This window comes from Amblyraja radiata, chromosome 45 (assembly GCF_010909765.2).
Source record: "Amblyraja radiata isolate CabotCenter1 chromosome 45, sAmbRad1.1.pri, whole genome shotgun sequence".
Lineage (NCBI taxonomy): Eukaryota > Metazoa > Chordata > Chondrichthyes > Rajiformes > Rajidae > Amblyraja > Amblyraja radiata.
Window position 1 is genome coordinate 3,683,410 of NC_046000.1, and position 15,611 is coordinate 3,699,020.

Consider the following 15,611-nt stretch of genomic DNA (forward strand, 5'->3'; position numbering starts at 1 on the left):
GGTGAGGTTGTTGTCGTACTCTCAGCGGACTTCACATGTGATGAGGTGTGCCGCAACAATTCACCGGGTATGTCCAGTGAGCACAGGTGTGGCATTGGGGGTCGACACTCTCTGGCGTGCAGTGAATGAGAGGTGAATTATCGCTCAGCACATACTCTGGGCCGCAGTATTTGGGCCGCAGTATTCAGGACCGGAGCCAACTAGGTAAATATACAGCTGAGTAACGAAGCCATTTGTTCCAAGTCGCAGCAGATAATCAATCGACTTACCGGCGTGACCGAAATCTTTGCGCTACGGATATATGTACTAACCTATTTGGCGGAATATTGATTCTGACAGCAGGTCGTGAACATCCCGTCAAAATTATGCACAGGTCGGTTCAAACGAGCGAACCGTGCTACCGCCGTAACCGGCAGGATTCGAAACTGCGCAGGGAAACCCCAATGGATTTCTAGTCCATCGCCTTAACCACTCGGCCACGACCACTGCGCTCCAAATGCCTGCGCTCGAAGAAGATAATTCATCACAAAAATTCGGTGAGTGCTGGGACAAACTGAGAGCGCTGATTGCAGTGTCACGGCAGTAGTACTGATCCTGAACCAAAGCTGGAGTGCGCCGGAAACACACACCAGGCCAGGCAGATTCGTTGAAAATCGCTATCAAAATATGTGAGGAGGTGAGACACAATTTGGGGGGAGGGACTCACTTTCTTGGTGCCCGCGCAGGGCTTCAACATCGGGAGCCTCTATCGCCTCGACGTAGCAGTTTGATTTTAAGCTGCATCGGTCGATGAAAGCACCCTCGAATTGGCCGATTCAGCCCTTAGAAATCGCCTGATACCCGCTTGAATCTTTCAAAAGCTACAAGTGATAAATAACACTTAAGCAAATTCAATTGAAGCTAATGAAGGCAAACAGAAGAACCAACCTTGGAGGGGGAGACAGAGAGAGATGGGGAAAAACATACTAAATAACGCGAATAAGAGTGAATGAGGGACTTACCTGCAAGCCAGCCAGGAAACCCTTTCGACCAGAGCCCTTAATGAGCTGACCAGTTTAAATCCGATACGCGTTTAATCTTTCCCGTCCACCAATATGCCCAATTATTGGATGTTCTGCAGCTGTGACGGGGCCTGAATACAATCACATCCTACTAGGCGAAAGCAGGAGGCAGCTTGAATGTCGGCGAAACATCACTCCCTGACGAGCTCAATGCGTTTTACGCACGCTTTGATTGGGAGAATACTGATGTGCCTTCTCGAGCCCCCATTCGCTGTGATGGTATTTCAGTCTCAGTCACAGAGGCCGACGTCAGGAAATCCTTCAGAGGGGTGAACTGCAGTTTGCTTATCGCCACAACAGACCAACGGTGGATGCGATATCGCTGGCCCTCCACTCCACTCTGGTCCACGTGGACAACAAAAACTCATATGTCAGGCTGTTATTCATTGATTACAGCTCGGCATTTAATACTATCATCCCCTCCAAGCTGGTAACCAAACTCGCAGAACTGGGTCTCTGCGCATCCCTCTGCAATTGGATCATCGACTTCCTCATCCACAGACCACAGTCTGTTTATATTGGTGGAAATGTGTCAGACTCCATAACAATCAGCACGGGAGCACCTCAAGGCTCCGTGGACACTCTATACTCATGACTGCGTAGCCGGTCATAGTGCGAACTCCATCATCAAGTTCGCTGACGACACCACTGTTGTGGGACGTATCACTGATGGGGATGAGTCCGAGTATAGAAGAGAGATTGAGCAACTGTCCATATGGTGCCAGCACAATAACCTGGCCCTCAACACCAGCAAAACCAAGGAACTGATTGTGGACTTTGGAAGGAGTAGGATTGGGACCCACAGTTCCGTTTATATCAACGGGTCAATGGTTGAAAGGGTCAAGAGCTTCAAATTTCTGGACGTGCACATCTCTGAAGATCTTTCCTGGTCCGAGAACACTGATGCAATTATCAAGACAGCTCATCAGCGCCTCTACTTCCTGAGAAGGTTACGGAGAGTCGGTTTGTCAAGGAGGACTCTCTCTAACTTCTACAGGTGCACAATAGAGAGCATGCTGACCGGTTGCACCGTGGCTTGGTTCGGCAACGAGTGCCCAGGAGAGGAAGATACTACAAAAAGTAGTAAACACTGCCCAGTCCATCATCGGCTCTGACCTTCCTTCTATCGAGGGGATTTATGGAAGTCGCTGCCTCAAAAAGGCTGGCAGTATCATCAAAGATCCACACCATCCAGGCCACACACTCATCTCCCTGCTACCTTCAGGTAGAAGGTACAGGAGCCTGAAGACTACAACGACCAGGTTCAGGAATAACTACTTCTCCACAGCCATCGGGCTATTAAACCTGGCTCGGACAAAACTCTGAACATTAATAACCCATTATTTGTTATTTGTTCTTTATCAGATTATTTATTCATGTGTTTTGTAGTCAATGCCTATTATTGTAACGGGTATAGCTTGGACCCAATAGCAGCACAGAATTAGGCAGGTATAGTTGGTAACGAACTTTATTACGATACTGTAACACAGAGTAGTAACACAGGAATAGGTACACCGTACTCACACATAGGCTCAGGATTGAGCGAGGGTTCCGAGAGGAGCAGGCATGAGACGTAGTCGGGGTAGCGGAAGGTCCGGTAACCAAGAGATCCAACACACGATGCAAACAAACCAGCGAGGGACAGACGAAAGGAGAGTCGAAGCCAGGCAGGAAGTCGGGAAATCGCTGGAGAGTCTTGCATGAATGCTGAGAACAATCTGGCACTGTGTGAACGGTGAGGGGAGTCTATATACCGGGTTAATTGGTGATCAGAGGCAACTGAGTGCAACAGGTGAGTAGAGTTGGGCTGATGAGAGGGGGGTGGCAGGCAGGCAGGTGAGGAGAAGGAGGGACAGGTGGAAAAGTATTGGGAGGTGAAGTGGATGAGAATGAGGAGATGGCAGACTGTGACAGAAACCTCCCCTCAAGGGACGGCTCCTGACGACCCAAAACAAACAAAAAAAAGAATAAAGAAAATAAACCCAATCCCACGCAGAGTTGGGTGGGAGGACGGGGACCGGAGGAGGGCTAATATTCGTCCGAGGCATCCATGTCCGCATCCTCCTCCATAGCATCAGTGGAAAGCTATGGGACAGAACAGCTCCCACCCCCACGTCGGAGGCGTCCACCTCCACCACGAACTGTCTCTCTGAGTCCGGAAATTGGAGGATGGGGGCCGATGTAAAACGTGTCTTGAGTGTCTGAAAAGCTTCGTCGGCCGCGGCAGACCACCGAAACGGAACCTTGGAGGGGGTGAGTGCCGTGAGGGGTGCGGCCACAGTATTGTAGCCACGGATGAACCGTCGGTAAAAATTGGCGAAACCCAGGAACCTTTGGAGCTCCTTGCGGGAGTCAGGAACAGGCCAGGTGGTGACAGCAGAGACCTTGGCGGCGTCCATCTTGATGTTCCCTTGGCCAACGATGTATCCTAGGAAGGAGACTGACGGGGAGTGAAACTCGCACTTCCCAGCTTTAACGAAGAGCGAGTTCTCCAGGAGCCGATGTAGAACTGCCTGGACGTGGTGTACGTGTTCCACCTTGGTCCGTGAAAAGATGAGGATGTCATCAATATAGACGAACACGTACTTATTCAACATGTCTCTGAGAACGTCATTGACCAAAGCCTGGAAGACGGATGGGGGCGTTGGTGAGGCCAAAGGGCATCACCAGGTATTCATAATGTCCCCTGCGAGTGTTGAAGGCGGTCTTCTACTCATCTCCCTCTTTGATGCGGACCAATTGGTAGGCGTTGCGTAGATCCAACTTCGAAAAGATGGTGGCCCCCTCCAGGAGCTCGAAAGCACAGGAGATGAGTGGGAGAGGGTAGCGATTCTTCACCGTGATGCCGTTTAGCCCCCGGTAATCTATGCAGGGACGCAGAGATTTGTCCTTCTTCTCCATGAAGAAGAACCCAGCCCCAGCAGGAGACGAGGAGGGACGGATGAGACCAGCAGCCAACGAGTCGTTTATGTATTTCTCCATGGCGCCTCTCTCAGGGGCGGACAGAGAGTAAAGGCGATCCCTAGGAGGAGCGGAACCAGGCAGGAGGTCTATGGCGCAGTCACAGGGCCAATGAGGAGGAAGGGAGGTGGCCCTAGACTTGCTAAAAACATCCCCAAAGTCATGTTACTCGGCTGGGATCCTCGTCAGATCTGGAGCAGAACTGGAGCAGGTGGCCGGTTGAGGAGCTGAGGCTTGCTTCAGGCACATTTGGTGGCAGGAAGGGCTCCAACCCAAGATGACCCCCGTCCTCCAGTCGATGTTGGGGTTGTGTCGCCGAAGCCAGGGGTAACCCAGGATGAGGGGAAGACGGGGAGACTGCAGGATGTGAAACTGGATGGTCTCATGGTGATTACCAGACAGGAGCATGCGCACTGGGACCGTCTGGTGAGAAACAGTCCCCAGGAGATGGCCGTCGAGGGCGTTGGCGGGAACAGGTTCAGGCAGGGGAACACAACTGATGCCAAGCTGGCGGGCTAGTTCCTTGTCCATAAGATTAATGTCACAACCAGAGTCTTTGAAGGTGGCGAGGGTGTGAGAACCATCAGACAACAGCAGACGGGCATGACAAAGAGGGCGTCGGGCAGAGGAAAGTTCAGAGGTTCGACTCACCAGTAATTCCTCCGCTACTGGTGAGTCTGGGCTTTTACTGGACACTTGGAGATGTAATGACCCGCCAGGCCACAGTAGAGACTGAGGTTCCCTCAACGCCGACGTTCCAGTTCCTCGGGGGTGAGACTGTTGCGACCCACCTGCATGGGTTCGGGTTGCCTCGACGGTTGCCCCGACGAGGGTAGTCCAGTCTCCGGAGGAAAACGAGCTTGGGTGGATAGCTGGCGGTCCGCCTGTCCCTCTTGCCTCTCCCGACGTCTCGCCAGGATGCGTCGGTCCAGACGGGTCGTTAGCTCGATAAGCCCATCCAGAGAAGAAGGGAGGTCGTGGGACACCAACTCATCCTTGAAATAGTAATTCAAGCCCTGCAAGAAAGCGTCACACTGGGCCGGGGCGTTCCACTCACTCTGACGGGCCCTGGTGCGAAAGTCGATGGCGAAGTCAGCGACGCTCTGGTTCCCCTGACTCAACCCCAGCAGACCTCCCGCAGCGTCCGGACCCATCGAAACCTCACCGAACACCTTGCGAAGCTCCGCGGCGAAGGCCTGGATAGAGGAGCAAGCTGGCGTGTGTCGCTCCCATTCAGCCGTTCCCCACAGCCGAGCTCTGCCAGTCAGGTGATTAATGGTAAACGCCAATCTCGCCGCTTCATGGGCGAAGGTGTAGGGCTGTAGGGCTAAGAGAATGGAACAGTTCGTGATGAATGGGTTGCAGCCCTCCGGGTCTCCAGCGTACCGCTCCGGGGTTCGCACCCGGGGCTCAGGTGATGGTCCTGGCGGACCGGGAGCTGGTGCTGTCGGAGCCGGAGGCGAAGCATGGGGTGTAGCCTGGGCGAGGGTGGTCGTCAGATGTTGGACCTGGGTGGCTAGTGCAACCAATGCTTACTCCTGGTTTGACGTAGCCTGTCGTACCTCGGAGTTGGAGGCAGTGAACATAGCTTCGTGCTGCAGGAGCGTGTGCTCAATCCTCTCGAAGCGGGTTGACGGAGACGTTGTGTGCGCTGAGTCCATTGTTGGCCAGATTGTACTGTAACGGGTATAGCTTGGACCCAATAGCAGCACAGAATCAGGCAGGTATAGTTGGTAACGAACTTTATTACGATACTGTAACACAGAGTAGTAACACAGGAATGTGTACACCGTACACACACAGAGGCTCAGGATTGAGCGAGGGTTCCGAAGAGGGGCAGGCAGGAGACGTAGTCGGGGTAGCGGAAGGTCCGGTAACCAGGAGATCCAACACACGATGCAAACAAACCAGCGAGGGACAGACGAAAGGAGAGTCGAATCCAGGCAGGAAGTCGGGAAATCGCTGGAGAGTCTTGCATGAATGCTGAGAACAATCTGGCACTGTTTGAACGGTGAGGAGAGTCTATATACTGGGTTAATTGGTGATCAGAGGAAACTGAGTGCAACAGGTGAGGAGAGTTGGGCTGATGAGAGGGGAGTGGCAGACAGGCAGGTGAGGAGAAGGAGGGACCGGTGGAAAAGTACTGGGAGGTGAAGTGGATGAGAATGAGGAGAGGGCAGACTGTGACAATTATGTTCTGTGTGCTGAAGCAAAGCAATAATTTTATTTTCCTATCAGGGACACATGACAATAAACTTGAACTTGAACTAGTTCAAATGGTAATTGTACCGGCATCAGACAGCTTTAAGTAATTTTCCGTGAATACCTTCAGTAATACTTGAAGGTCAAAACACAATTAATGACACATCATGTTAATTCGATGTTAATAGAGACATTTAACAAGCGCTGAACAGTGACACCCCCACTGTCTCGCGGAAAGCGGAGATTTTAATAGATTTTTTTTCACCGAATTTCATAATCCGGATTACAAAACATGGGATGGATTGTCCCCCACCTCTCAAAACATGGGTAGGGACATTTCTATATGTACGTAGAGTGGGAAATCAGTTTGGTTCTGGACCCCAAGAAAGGGACTTTGTAGAGTGCGTCCGAGATGGATTCTTAGAGCAAATGTACTGGAGCCTGCCAGAATGAAGGTAATTCTGGATTAGGTGTTGTCTAATGAATCATGAATTAATAACGGAACTCAAGGTAAATGATCCGCCAGGTGGAGTAACATGATAAGTTTTATGATAGGTTTTAATCTGCAATTTGAGAGGGAGAAGGTTAAATCAAAAGTGTCGTGTTGCAGTTGATCAAACGGACTATGAAGGCATGAGAGAGGAACTGATCAAAGTCGACAGGTAAAGGATCCCTGCAAGAATGACGGTGGAACAGCAATGGCAGGAATTTCTGTGCATCATCCAGAAGATGCAGGATCATTTTATTACAAAGAGGAAGAAATATTCTAAGGGCAGGAAGAGGCAACCCTGGCTGACAAAGGAAGATAGGGATGGAATAATACTAAAATAATAGGAGTATAACATAGCAAAGAGCAGCGGGAAGCCAGAGGGGTGAGTAACTTTCAAAGACAACATGAGGTAAGGCAGAGGGCCGTCAAGGGGCAACCAAATTAGTGTGGGCGGGAGTCACATTCAGTCCCCGGCATGTGAAGGCGGGGGTTCTTTCCTCAAGTTCCGAGTCAGCAGGCTGGAGAGACTGAGCCCGGGTGGCGGGTGTCCCGCCTGTTGTGAAAGGACTGAGTCCGGACACTTTCCTGTTCCTCTCTTCATGGGCCGCAGCGTGATCTGCGCAGGAACCTCTCCGATTTAATGTAATGTCAAGGGGGCGGGGGAGAGACAAACAGAGGAGGGAGGGCGTGGCTGGACGTAGAGGGTCTGGCAGCAAACGCGAGAGCTACATTTTTACATCGATGGAAACTCTTTGGGGGTTACGTTGGGGGACCGGGACTCCCGTGTGACCCAACGGGTCCCACTTAGTCTAGCATTTTTTAAACATTTTGATAGTACCTGGATCCACCAGCTTCCTACATGCGGTAGGATCCAGATACCATACACCACATTCGTGTAAACAGTACTACTTTTGATACTTTCTAGCTTCCATGCGGCTAGACCGTGGGGTGTTATGGGAAATAATGTTCTACTCTCGAAGACCCTCATTATTGGGTAAATCCCGATCAGGTCCGCCTCAGCTTCCTTTGTTCCAGGAAAATAAACCTGTCTGTCCAGACTCGCCCCTTTCTGATGGATCCCCCCCCCCCCCCCCGCGCCTCTCCTTTACACTCACACCGCTCCAATCACTCCAATTGTATTCCAGATTGCTGCAATCATTCTATCTTTTATAGTGTGCGTTGCGTAAGTATCTATATCGAACTATCTACACATCGCAAAAACTCTCATCTTGTTTGTTTTGTATTTCTCGGCGTCTTTCTTCATTTTATTAGCGTGCTCATCAGTGTTGTTATCCCTGTCTCACTACTTCGCCATATTCCCAGGTTTCTACACCTGGGTTAATATCCTTGTGCTCACTGCTGTCGCGTATACTTGCTCCTGGTTCCCAGGTCCCGACATTGAACGAAATAAAATATAAACGGGCAAATCGACGGGGATTTATACCTCCGAAACGTCACTTTCCCAGTTCTCGAGGATTCGGGGCAAAGTCGAGTCTGCATTTTAAAGTCCAGATTTCTTCAGAAACCGTTTGCGGGATTTCCCCCAACTTTTGAAAAGTCACCAGGTGGAAGTGATGGGAATTGAACCTGGGGCCTTTACACGAAAAACGTGCGCCCTTCTGCAGAGCTACATCCCGGACTCCGTGAGAACAACACCGTCATTGAAATAGCTGGAGCAGGCCACGCGGCCATACGAGTTTCCACCACCATTCAACATGTTCTCAGCTGATCATCCCAACACAGTCCACTGTTCCCCTCCCCATACCTCTCGACGCCTTTTGTGTCCAAACGTCTCGCTGTACCTACTTAAAACCGTCCAGCGGCAGTTCAGCAGAGAATCCAATCCGCTGGTTCCAGGGATAGACACAACAAGCTTAAATAACTCAGCAGGACAGGCAGCATCTCTGGAGAGAAGGAATAGGCGACGTTTCGGGGCGAGACCCTTCTTCAGTTCCTGGGATGTTGTTTATAGAAAAGAGGAACTTTTCAATGAAAGTAAGTGAAACGCCGCAGGGAGATACCCAATCAGCGGATTGACGCGACAGCAGAGAGCGCCAGTCTCTGGAGAGAGCAGATTTGCTCAGCTGCCAAGGACATGCACAGCAAAAAATATCCGATCACCAGCGTCCCTGGGTGGGCTCGAACCACCAACCTTTCGGTTAACAGCCGAACGCGCTGACCGATTGCGCCACAGAGACAACTGTACGGAAAGGGCAATAAACGGTCGATTCCCGAGCTGGGAAGCGGTGACCAGGGACACGATTGGGAAACTGCTTTTCATAAACGGCATCAAAGATTAGGGTCATAAAGATTTTTTCTAAAATAAATGTTATTCAGACCCCCCACCCACCCCACCCCCACCCTGTATATAGTACAGGATCACATTCAACACTCCCAACGCTTACACATACAGTAATTTGTTTTATATTCTGTGCATATATTCTGTGGATAAAGTATCCTTATACAAAGCACCCTTATCGTTAACTTGGTCAGGAAGCCACGGTCCTCATCAAGCAGAAAATTCTGGAAACACTTAGCTTCCTGTGTACAGATACGCCCTTCTTCAGACTGAGTGTCAGGGAAGAGGGAAGCTCGAGATGTTGAAGGGTTGAACAAGAACGTAAGGTGTGAAAATAACAGATAATTGTATTGTATTCAAATTTATTGTCATTATCTCAATTAGAGACAACGAAATGAATTTCCCTTTACAGTCAGTATCATAAAAATAAATAAATAATAAATAATAAAACATTAAAAATAAAATAAAATTCAAAAAAAAGCACAAACACAGAAAGTCCACGACACAACATAACACAATGGCACCAAGGTGAGGAAGGCACCATAGTCCAGCCAGCCTCCCCTACGATCTTCCCAGTTGTTGACCCGAGTTCGGGGCCTTCCGAGCACCCGCAGTCGCGACCCCGGGCGGCCCGATGCTCAGGCCCTCTCGCCGAGCTGATGGAACGCCGACGCCGAACCCCGACGGTGAAAATCCTCCTCAGCGGCCCGGACCTCCCGATCAGCCGCCTCCCTCCGGAGTCCGCAGCTCCCTAGTCCGCAGGCCTAGCCGGGCAGAGTCGCAAGACCCAACGATGTTTGTCATCGCCGCCCGCGTTGGGAGCTCCGCGAACCACTGCTCCAGGATGTCGGTGCCGCAGGCCCAGCACTCCGGGCTCCAGACGGCGATCCCCGGTAAGGCATCGCCAGCCCCGCGATGTATCAGCGCTGTCCCGCCGCTGCTGGAACTTTGGTCGGTCCAGGCAGGAAAGGCCGCGCCAATCCAGTAGTAGGCCGCTGGGGGGGGGGGGGGTGGGGGGCGAGGACGCGACTCGAATAATAGTCGCGTCCTTTTCAGGAAGCGACTGATGGACGGTATCCGCCTTACCGTACCCTCTTCTCCCACATTAAAACATTAAACAAAAACATAAAAAAGCACACTTCAACATAACAAAAAAAAAAAGAAAAAACAAAAAGATACCGGTCTGAAGGTGGAGGCAGCTGGCACCAGCGCCACCGAAAGTACAACACTCAGAGAGGAGGAGTAGCGGGATAGGTTGTTGTAGTACTCTCAGCGGAGAGAGGAGGAGAACTTCAACTGTGATCACGGGTGCCGCAACAATTCAGCGGGTATGTCCAGTGAGAACAGGTGTAGCAGTGTGGGCCGACACTCTATGGCGTTCAGTGAATGAGAGGTGAATTATCGCTCAGCACCTATTCTGGGCGGCTGTATTCAGGACCGGAGCCAACTAGGCAAATATACAGCTGAGTAACGAAGCCATTTGTTCCATGTCGCAGCATATAATCAATCGACTTACCGGCGTGACCAAAATATTTGCGCTACGGACATATTTACTAACCTATTCCGCGGAATATTAATTCTGACAGCAGTTAGTGAACATCCCGTCAAAATTCTGCATAGGTCGGTTCAAACGAGCGGACCTGCTACCGCCGTAATCGGCAGGATTCGAACCTGCGCGGGGAAACCCCAATGGATTTCTAGTCCATCGCCTTAACCACTCGGCCACGACCACTACGCTCCAATTGCCTGCGCTCGAAGAAGATAAATCACCAGAAATTATCGGTGAGTCCTGGGACAAACTGAGACAGCGCTGATCAAAGATCTTATAGCGGAGCAAGATAGGCTACTCCTGCGAAATGCAATGGACTGACTTGTAGTACGCTATGGAGGGGATCATGGGCATTTTTCCACGCCCATTTTAGTAAGCTGAGCCTATCTGACCCGACCCGACCCGACTCTCAGTGTAATCAATGTTGTGGGGCAACATTTTGTGTGGGTTAGATTCATAAATCTGTCAGTTCATACTTCTTGTCAACAATAACATTTGATTCTGGTAATTGTCTTTTTTAATGTTTTTTAAATCATTTCTTTTTAAATGGTTCACAAGCAGTGTTTGAGTTGATTTGTAGTAACCGGAACCGACTCGCAGGGTGATTGACATTGCGGAACTTTTTGTGCGTTATATAGGGTTAGATTCATAATTCTGTTAGTTCATAATTCTGTTAATTCTTGTTAAAGAATAAAATGTTTATAAACACACATACATGAAAATTATATAAATATATATAATCATAAAACACACAAAATTATATTTCTTCTGATCCAATAATGAACTTTATTTCAGACTAGACAAGGGACATTAAATAAGAAACATTGTAAATAAGAAACATTGTAAACCTCCCCGCAACTTCACACACACTAGGCCTTATCCCCCCCCCCCCCCCCCCCCCCCGGCACTCCCTCGCTGCCCCCTCACTACAATTTCTCTCCCCTCCCCTCCTATGCCCCTCTCCCTCTCCCGCTGCTCCGGGCCCCACACTCCCTCTCCCCGCTGCCCCGCACTCTCTCTCCCCGCTGCCCCACACTCTCTCTCCCCGCTGCCCCGGGCCGCGCACTCCTTCTCCCCGCTGCCCCGCCCTCTCTCTCCCCGCTGCACCGCACTCTCTCTCCTCGTTGCCCCGGGCCGCGCACTCCTTCTCCCCGCTGCCCCGGGCCCCACACTCACTCTCCCCGCTGCCCCGCACTCTCACTCCCCGCTGCCCCGCACTCTCTCTCCTCGCTGCCCCGGGCCGCGCACTCTCTCTCCCCGCTGCTACGGGCCCCACACTCCCTCTCCCCGCTGCCCCGCACACTCTCTCCTCGCTGCCCCGGACCGCGCACTCCTTCTCCCCGCTGCCCCGGGCCCCGCACTCCTTCTCCCCGCTGCCCCGCACTCTCTCTCCCCGCTGCCCCGCACTCTCTCTCCTCGCTGCCCCGGGCCGCGCACTCCTTCTCCCCGCTGCCCCGGGCCGCGCACTCCTTCTCCCCGCTGCCCCGGACCGCGCACTCCTTCTCCCCGCTGCCCCGCACTCTTCTCTCCTCGCTGCCCCGGGCCCCGCACTCTCTCTCCTCGCTGCCCCGGACCGCGCACTCCTTCTCCCCGCTGCCCCGGACCGCGCACTCCTTCTCCCCGCTGCCCCGGGCCGCGCACTCCTTCTCCCCGCTACCCCGCACTCTCTCTCCCCGCTGCCCCGGGCTCGTACTCCTTGTCCCCGCTGCCTCGGCCCCCGCAATCCTTCTCCCCGCTGCCCCGCACTCTCTCTCCCCGCTGCCCCGGGCCGCGCACTCCTTCTCCCCGCTGCGGATCCTATCTTTGGCCGGAAGCAAGAGGGCGGAGCAAAATGGCAGAACAAGATGGCGGAACAAGATGGCGGGGGCAGGTTGCTAAAATGAGTCATAAAATCGCCCATGAATCCGCCCATGAGCGTACTAAACGTTTGCGTGAGAGTAATCCATCTTGATCCGCTATAGGATCTTTGGCGCTGATTGCAGTGTCACGGCAGTAGTACTGATCATAAAGCAAAGCTGGAGAGCGCCGGAACAGTGAAAGGCCTGGATAGAGCGGAAGTAGGGAGGTTATTTCCACTAATGGAACACTCTGGAGCAAGAGGGCATAGACTCAGAATAAAAGGAAATACCTTTGGAATTGAGATGAGGAGGAATTGATTTCCTCAGAAGGTGGTGAATCTCTGGAATTCAGTGCCGCAGACAGCTGTGGTGGACAAGACATTGGGTATTTTTAAGGCGGAGATTAACAGATAATTGATTAGGATTGACGCCAAATTTTACAGGGAGAAACCACGAGAATGGTTTTGAGAGGGAAATATATGCCCACCATGATTGAATGGCAATGTAGACTGTGGGCTGAATGGCCCAATTCCGCGATTCTGTCGTGGTTGAATATAGTGTAATATAGTAATATCATGGTATATATATGAATATAGTGTAATATAGCAACATTCTCGCGGTTTCTCCTTGCAAACTTTGGCTGGATGTATATCTCCCTCCCCGTCCCCCAATCCCCCCCCCCCACACACAAGCCCCCACAACCTGCCCGCGCCCCCACAACCCTCCCCACCGCCACAATCCCCCCACCCCACCCCCCCCCCCCCACACACACACACACACACACACACACACACACACACACACACACACACACACACACACACACACACACACACACACACACACACACACGCGCGCGCACACATACACACACGCACACTCACACACACCCCGCCCACACACCCACCCCCCCCCCCGCCCATACACACATCCCTCCCACACACACACACACCCTCCCCAACACACCACACCGCGCCCACACCCCCCACACCCTCCCCGCCCATGCAACACATCCCATTTCCCCCTACACCCCTGCCGCCCACATACACACCTGCCCCCCCCCCACCCCACTTCACGCCGCCACACACACCCCACCCCACGATCCCTCTCCCCCCACACCACACTCTCCCCCCCTCCGACACCACCCCGTCCACACACACACCCCCTCCCTCTCACCCCACCTCCGGCCACGCACCCAACTTCCCTCCCACCTTTCCTTCCTCCCCTCCCACACATGAAGAGGAGGGGGAGGGAGTGCTCGGCTAAGAAGGGAAATAAGCCACGCCTGCGCAGTTAGGGTCTATGGATGAGTGGTGGAATAATGCGTTGGGGGAACGGGTGAATGGTGGAATATCAAAGGTTCAAAGTTTCAAACGGAATTTATTAGTGAAAAGCTTATTGCCATTGCAGCACATGAAAAAAGAATACAGAAATGACAATAATAAAGAGATTTAAACATAAAAAACATCCCCCCACAATGGTTTCGATTATGAGGAAGGCATAAAGTCCAGTCCCCATCCCCATGTCCACCCATAGTCGGGCGTATTTTGGCCTCCGCAGTCGCCTCTACGGGGCCCGATGTTCCATGTCGTTCTCGACGGATGATGGTGCTCAGGCGTCGAGAGAAACCTCACAGCTTTGGGAAACCTGGAACGGCCGCTTATTTACCGAAGACCGCGACTTCCGAAGCCGACAGGCCGCGCTGGATGGAGCTCCACAGTTCTTTGCAAAATTTTATTTTCTCATTGTTCACTTTTGGAAAGTGTGGGGGGGGGGGGGGTGGAAGGATAGGAAGGGGATAGGGAGGGGGTATGGAGGGGAGAGTTGTGGAGGGAGGGAGGGAATGACTGAGGGTAGGGGAAAGGAGAGGGAGGGATAGGTGAGGGATTAGAGGAGGGGAGGAGGAGGAGAAGGGAAAGAAGAGGGAGATGAGGATGGAGAGTGGGTAGGAGTGGGGATAGAGGCAGAGGACGGGGAGTGGGGGAGGTAGGGATTGGAGATTATAGGAAGAGGAGGGCCGTGGGGAAGATCAGGAGGGATAGTGGAGGGATAGGGGGAGGCGAGGAGTGTGGGGGGGGTAGAAGGATATGGGAGGGGAGAAGAGTTTTGGAGGGAGGGAGGGAGATATAGGGTAAGGGAAAGGAGTAGCAGAAATAGGGGAGGGAGGGATTGGAGAGGGTAGCAGCAGAAGGGAAAGAAGAGAGAGGATGAAGAGGAGGTGGAGGGAGTGCTCCCTTCCCCTTTTGTCTTTCTCACTGTCTTTCTTCATTTTCTTGGTGTGCTCATCGGTGTTGTTATCCCTGTCTCACTACTTTGCCATGTTCCCAGGTTTTTACACCTGGGTTAACATCCTTGTGTTCACTGCTGTCGCGTATACTTGCTCCCGGTTCCCAGGTCCTGACATTGAACGAAATAAAATATAAACGGGCAAATCGACGAGGATTTATACCTCCGAAACCTCACTTTCCCATTTCTCTAGGATTCCGGGCAAAATCAAGTCTGCATTTTAAAGTCCGAATTTCTTCAGACACCGTTTGCGGGATTTTCCCCAACTTTTGTAAAGTCACCAGGTGGAAGTGACGGGGATTGAACCTTGGGCCTTAAACACGCAAAACGTGCGCCCTTCTGCAAAGCTACATCCCGAACTCCGTGAGAACAACATCGACATTGAAAATAGCTGGAGCAGGCCACGCGGCCACACCAGTTTCCACCAGCATTCAACATCATCTGAGCTGCTCATCCCAACACAGTCCACCTTTGTGTCCACACGTCTCGCTGTACCGTCTGAAAACTGTCCAGCGGAAGTTCAGCAGAGAATCCAATCCGCTGGTTCCAGGGATAGACACAACAAACTTAAATAACTCAGCAGGACAGGCAGCGTCTCTGGAGAGAAGGAATAGGCGACGTTTCGGGTCGAGACCCTTCTTCAGTTCCTGGGATGTTGTTTATTGAAAAGAGGAATATTTGAATGAAAGGAAACGAGATGCCGCAAGAAGTCAAGTCAAGTCAAGTCAAGTTTATTTGTCACATACACATACGAGATGTACAGTGAAAGAAAGTGGCAATGCTCGCGGACTTTTGTGCAAAAAGACAACCAACCAAACAACCAAACAAACTATAGACACAGTCATAACACACACATATTATTTTACATAATAAATAATGGAAGGAAAAACGTTCAGTAGAGTTAGTCCCTGGTGAGATATGCGTT

At 51.8% G+C, this 15,611-nt stretch overlaps 3 non-coding genes across 3 annotated transcripts; all 3 read right to left on the reverse strand.

Annotated features, from left to right (window-relative positions):
* Positions 1 to 404: 404 nt before the first annotated feature.
* Positions 405 to 486, reverse strand: trnas-aga. Its single transcript has one exon. It is a non-coding gene; the product is annotated as a tRNA-Ser (tRNA).
* An 8,352-nt stretch (positions 487 to 8,838) lies between these two features.
* Positions 8,839 to 8,912, reverse strand: trnan-guu. The gene has a single exon. It is a non-coding gene; the product is annotated as a tRNA-Asn (tRNA).
* Positions 8,913 to 10,663: 1,751 nt separating this feature from the next.
* Positions 10,664 to 10,745, reverse strand: trnas-aga. The gene has a single exon. It is a non-coding gene; the product is annotated as a tRNA-Ser (tRNA).
* Positions 10,746 to 15,611: the final 4,866 nt, after the last annotated feature.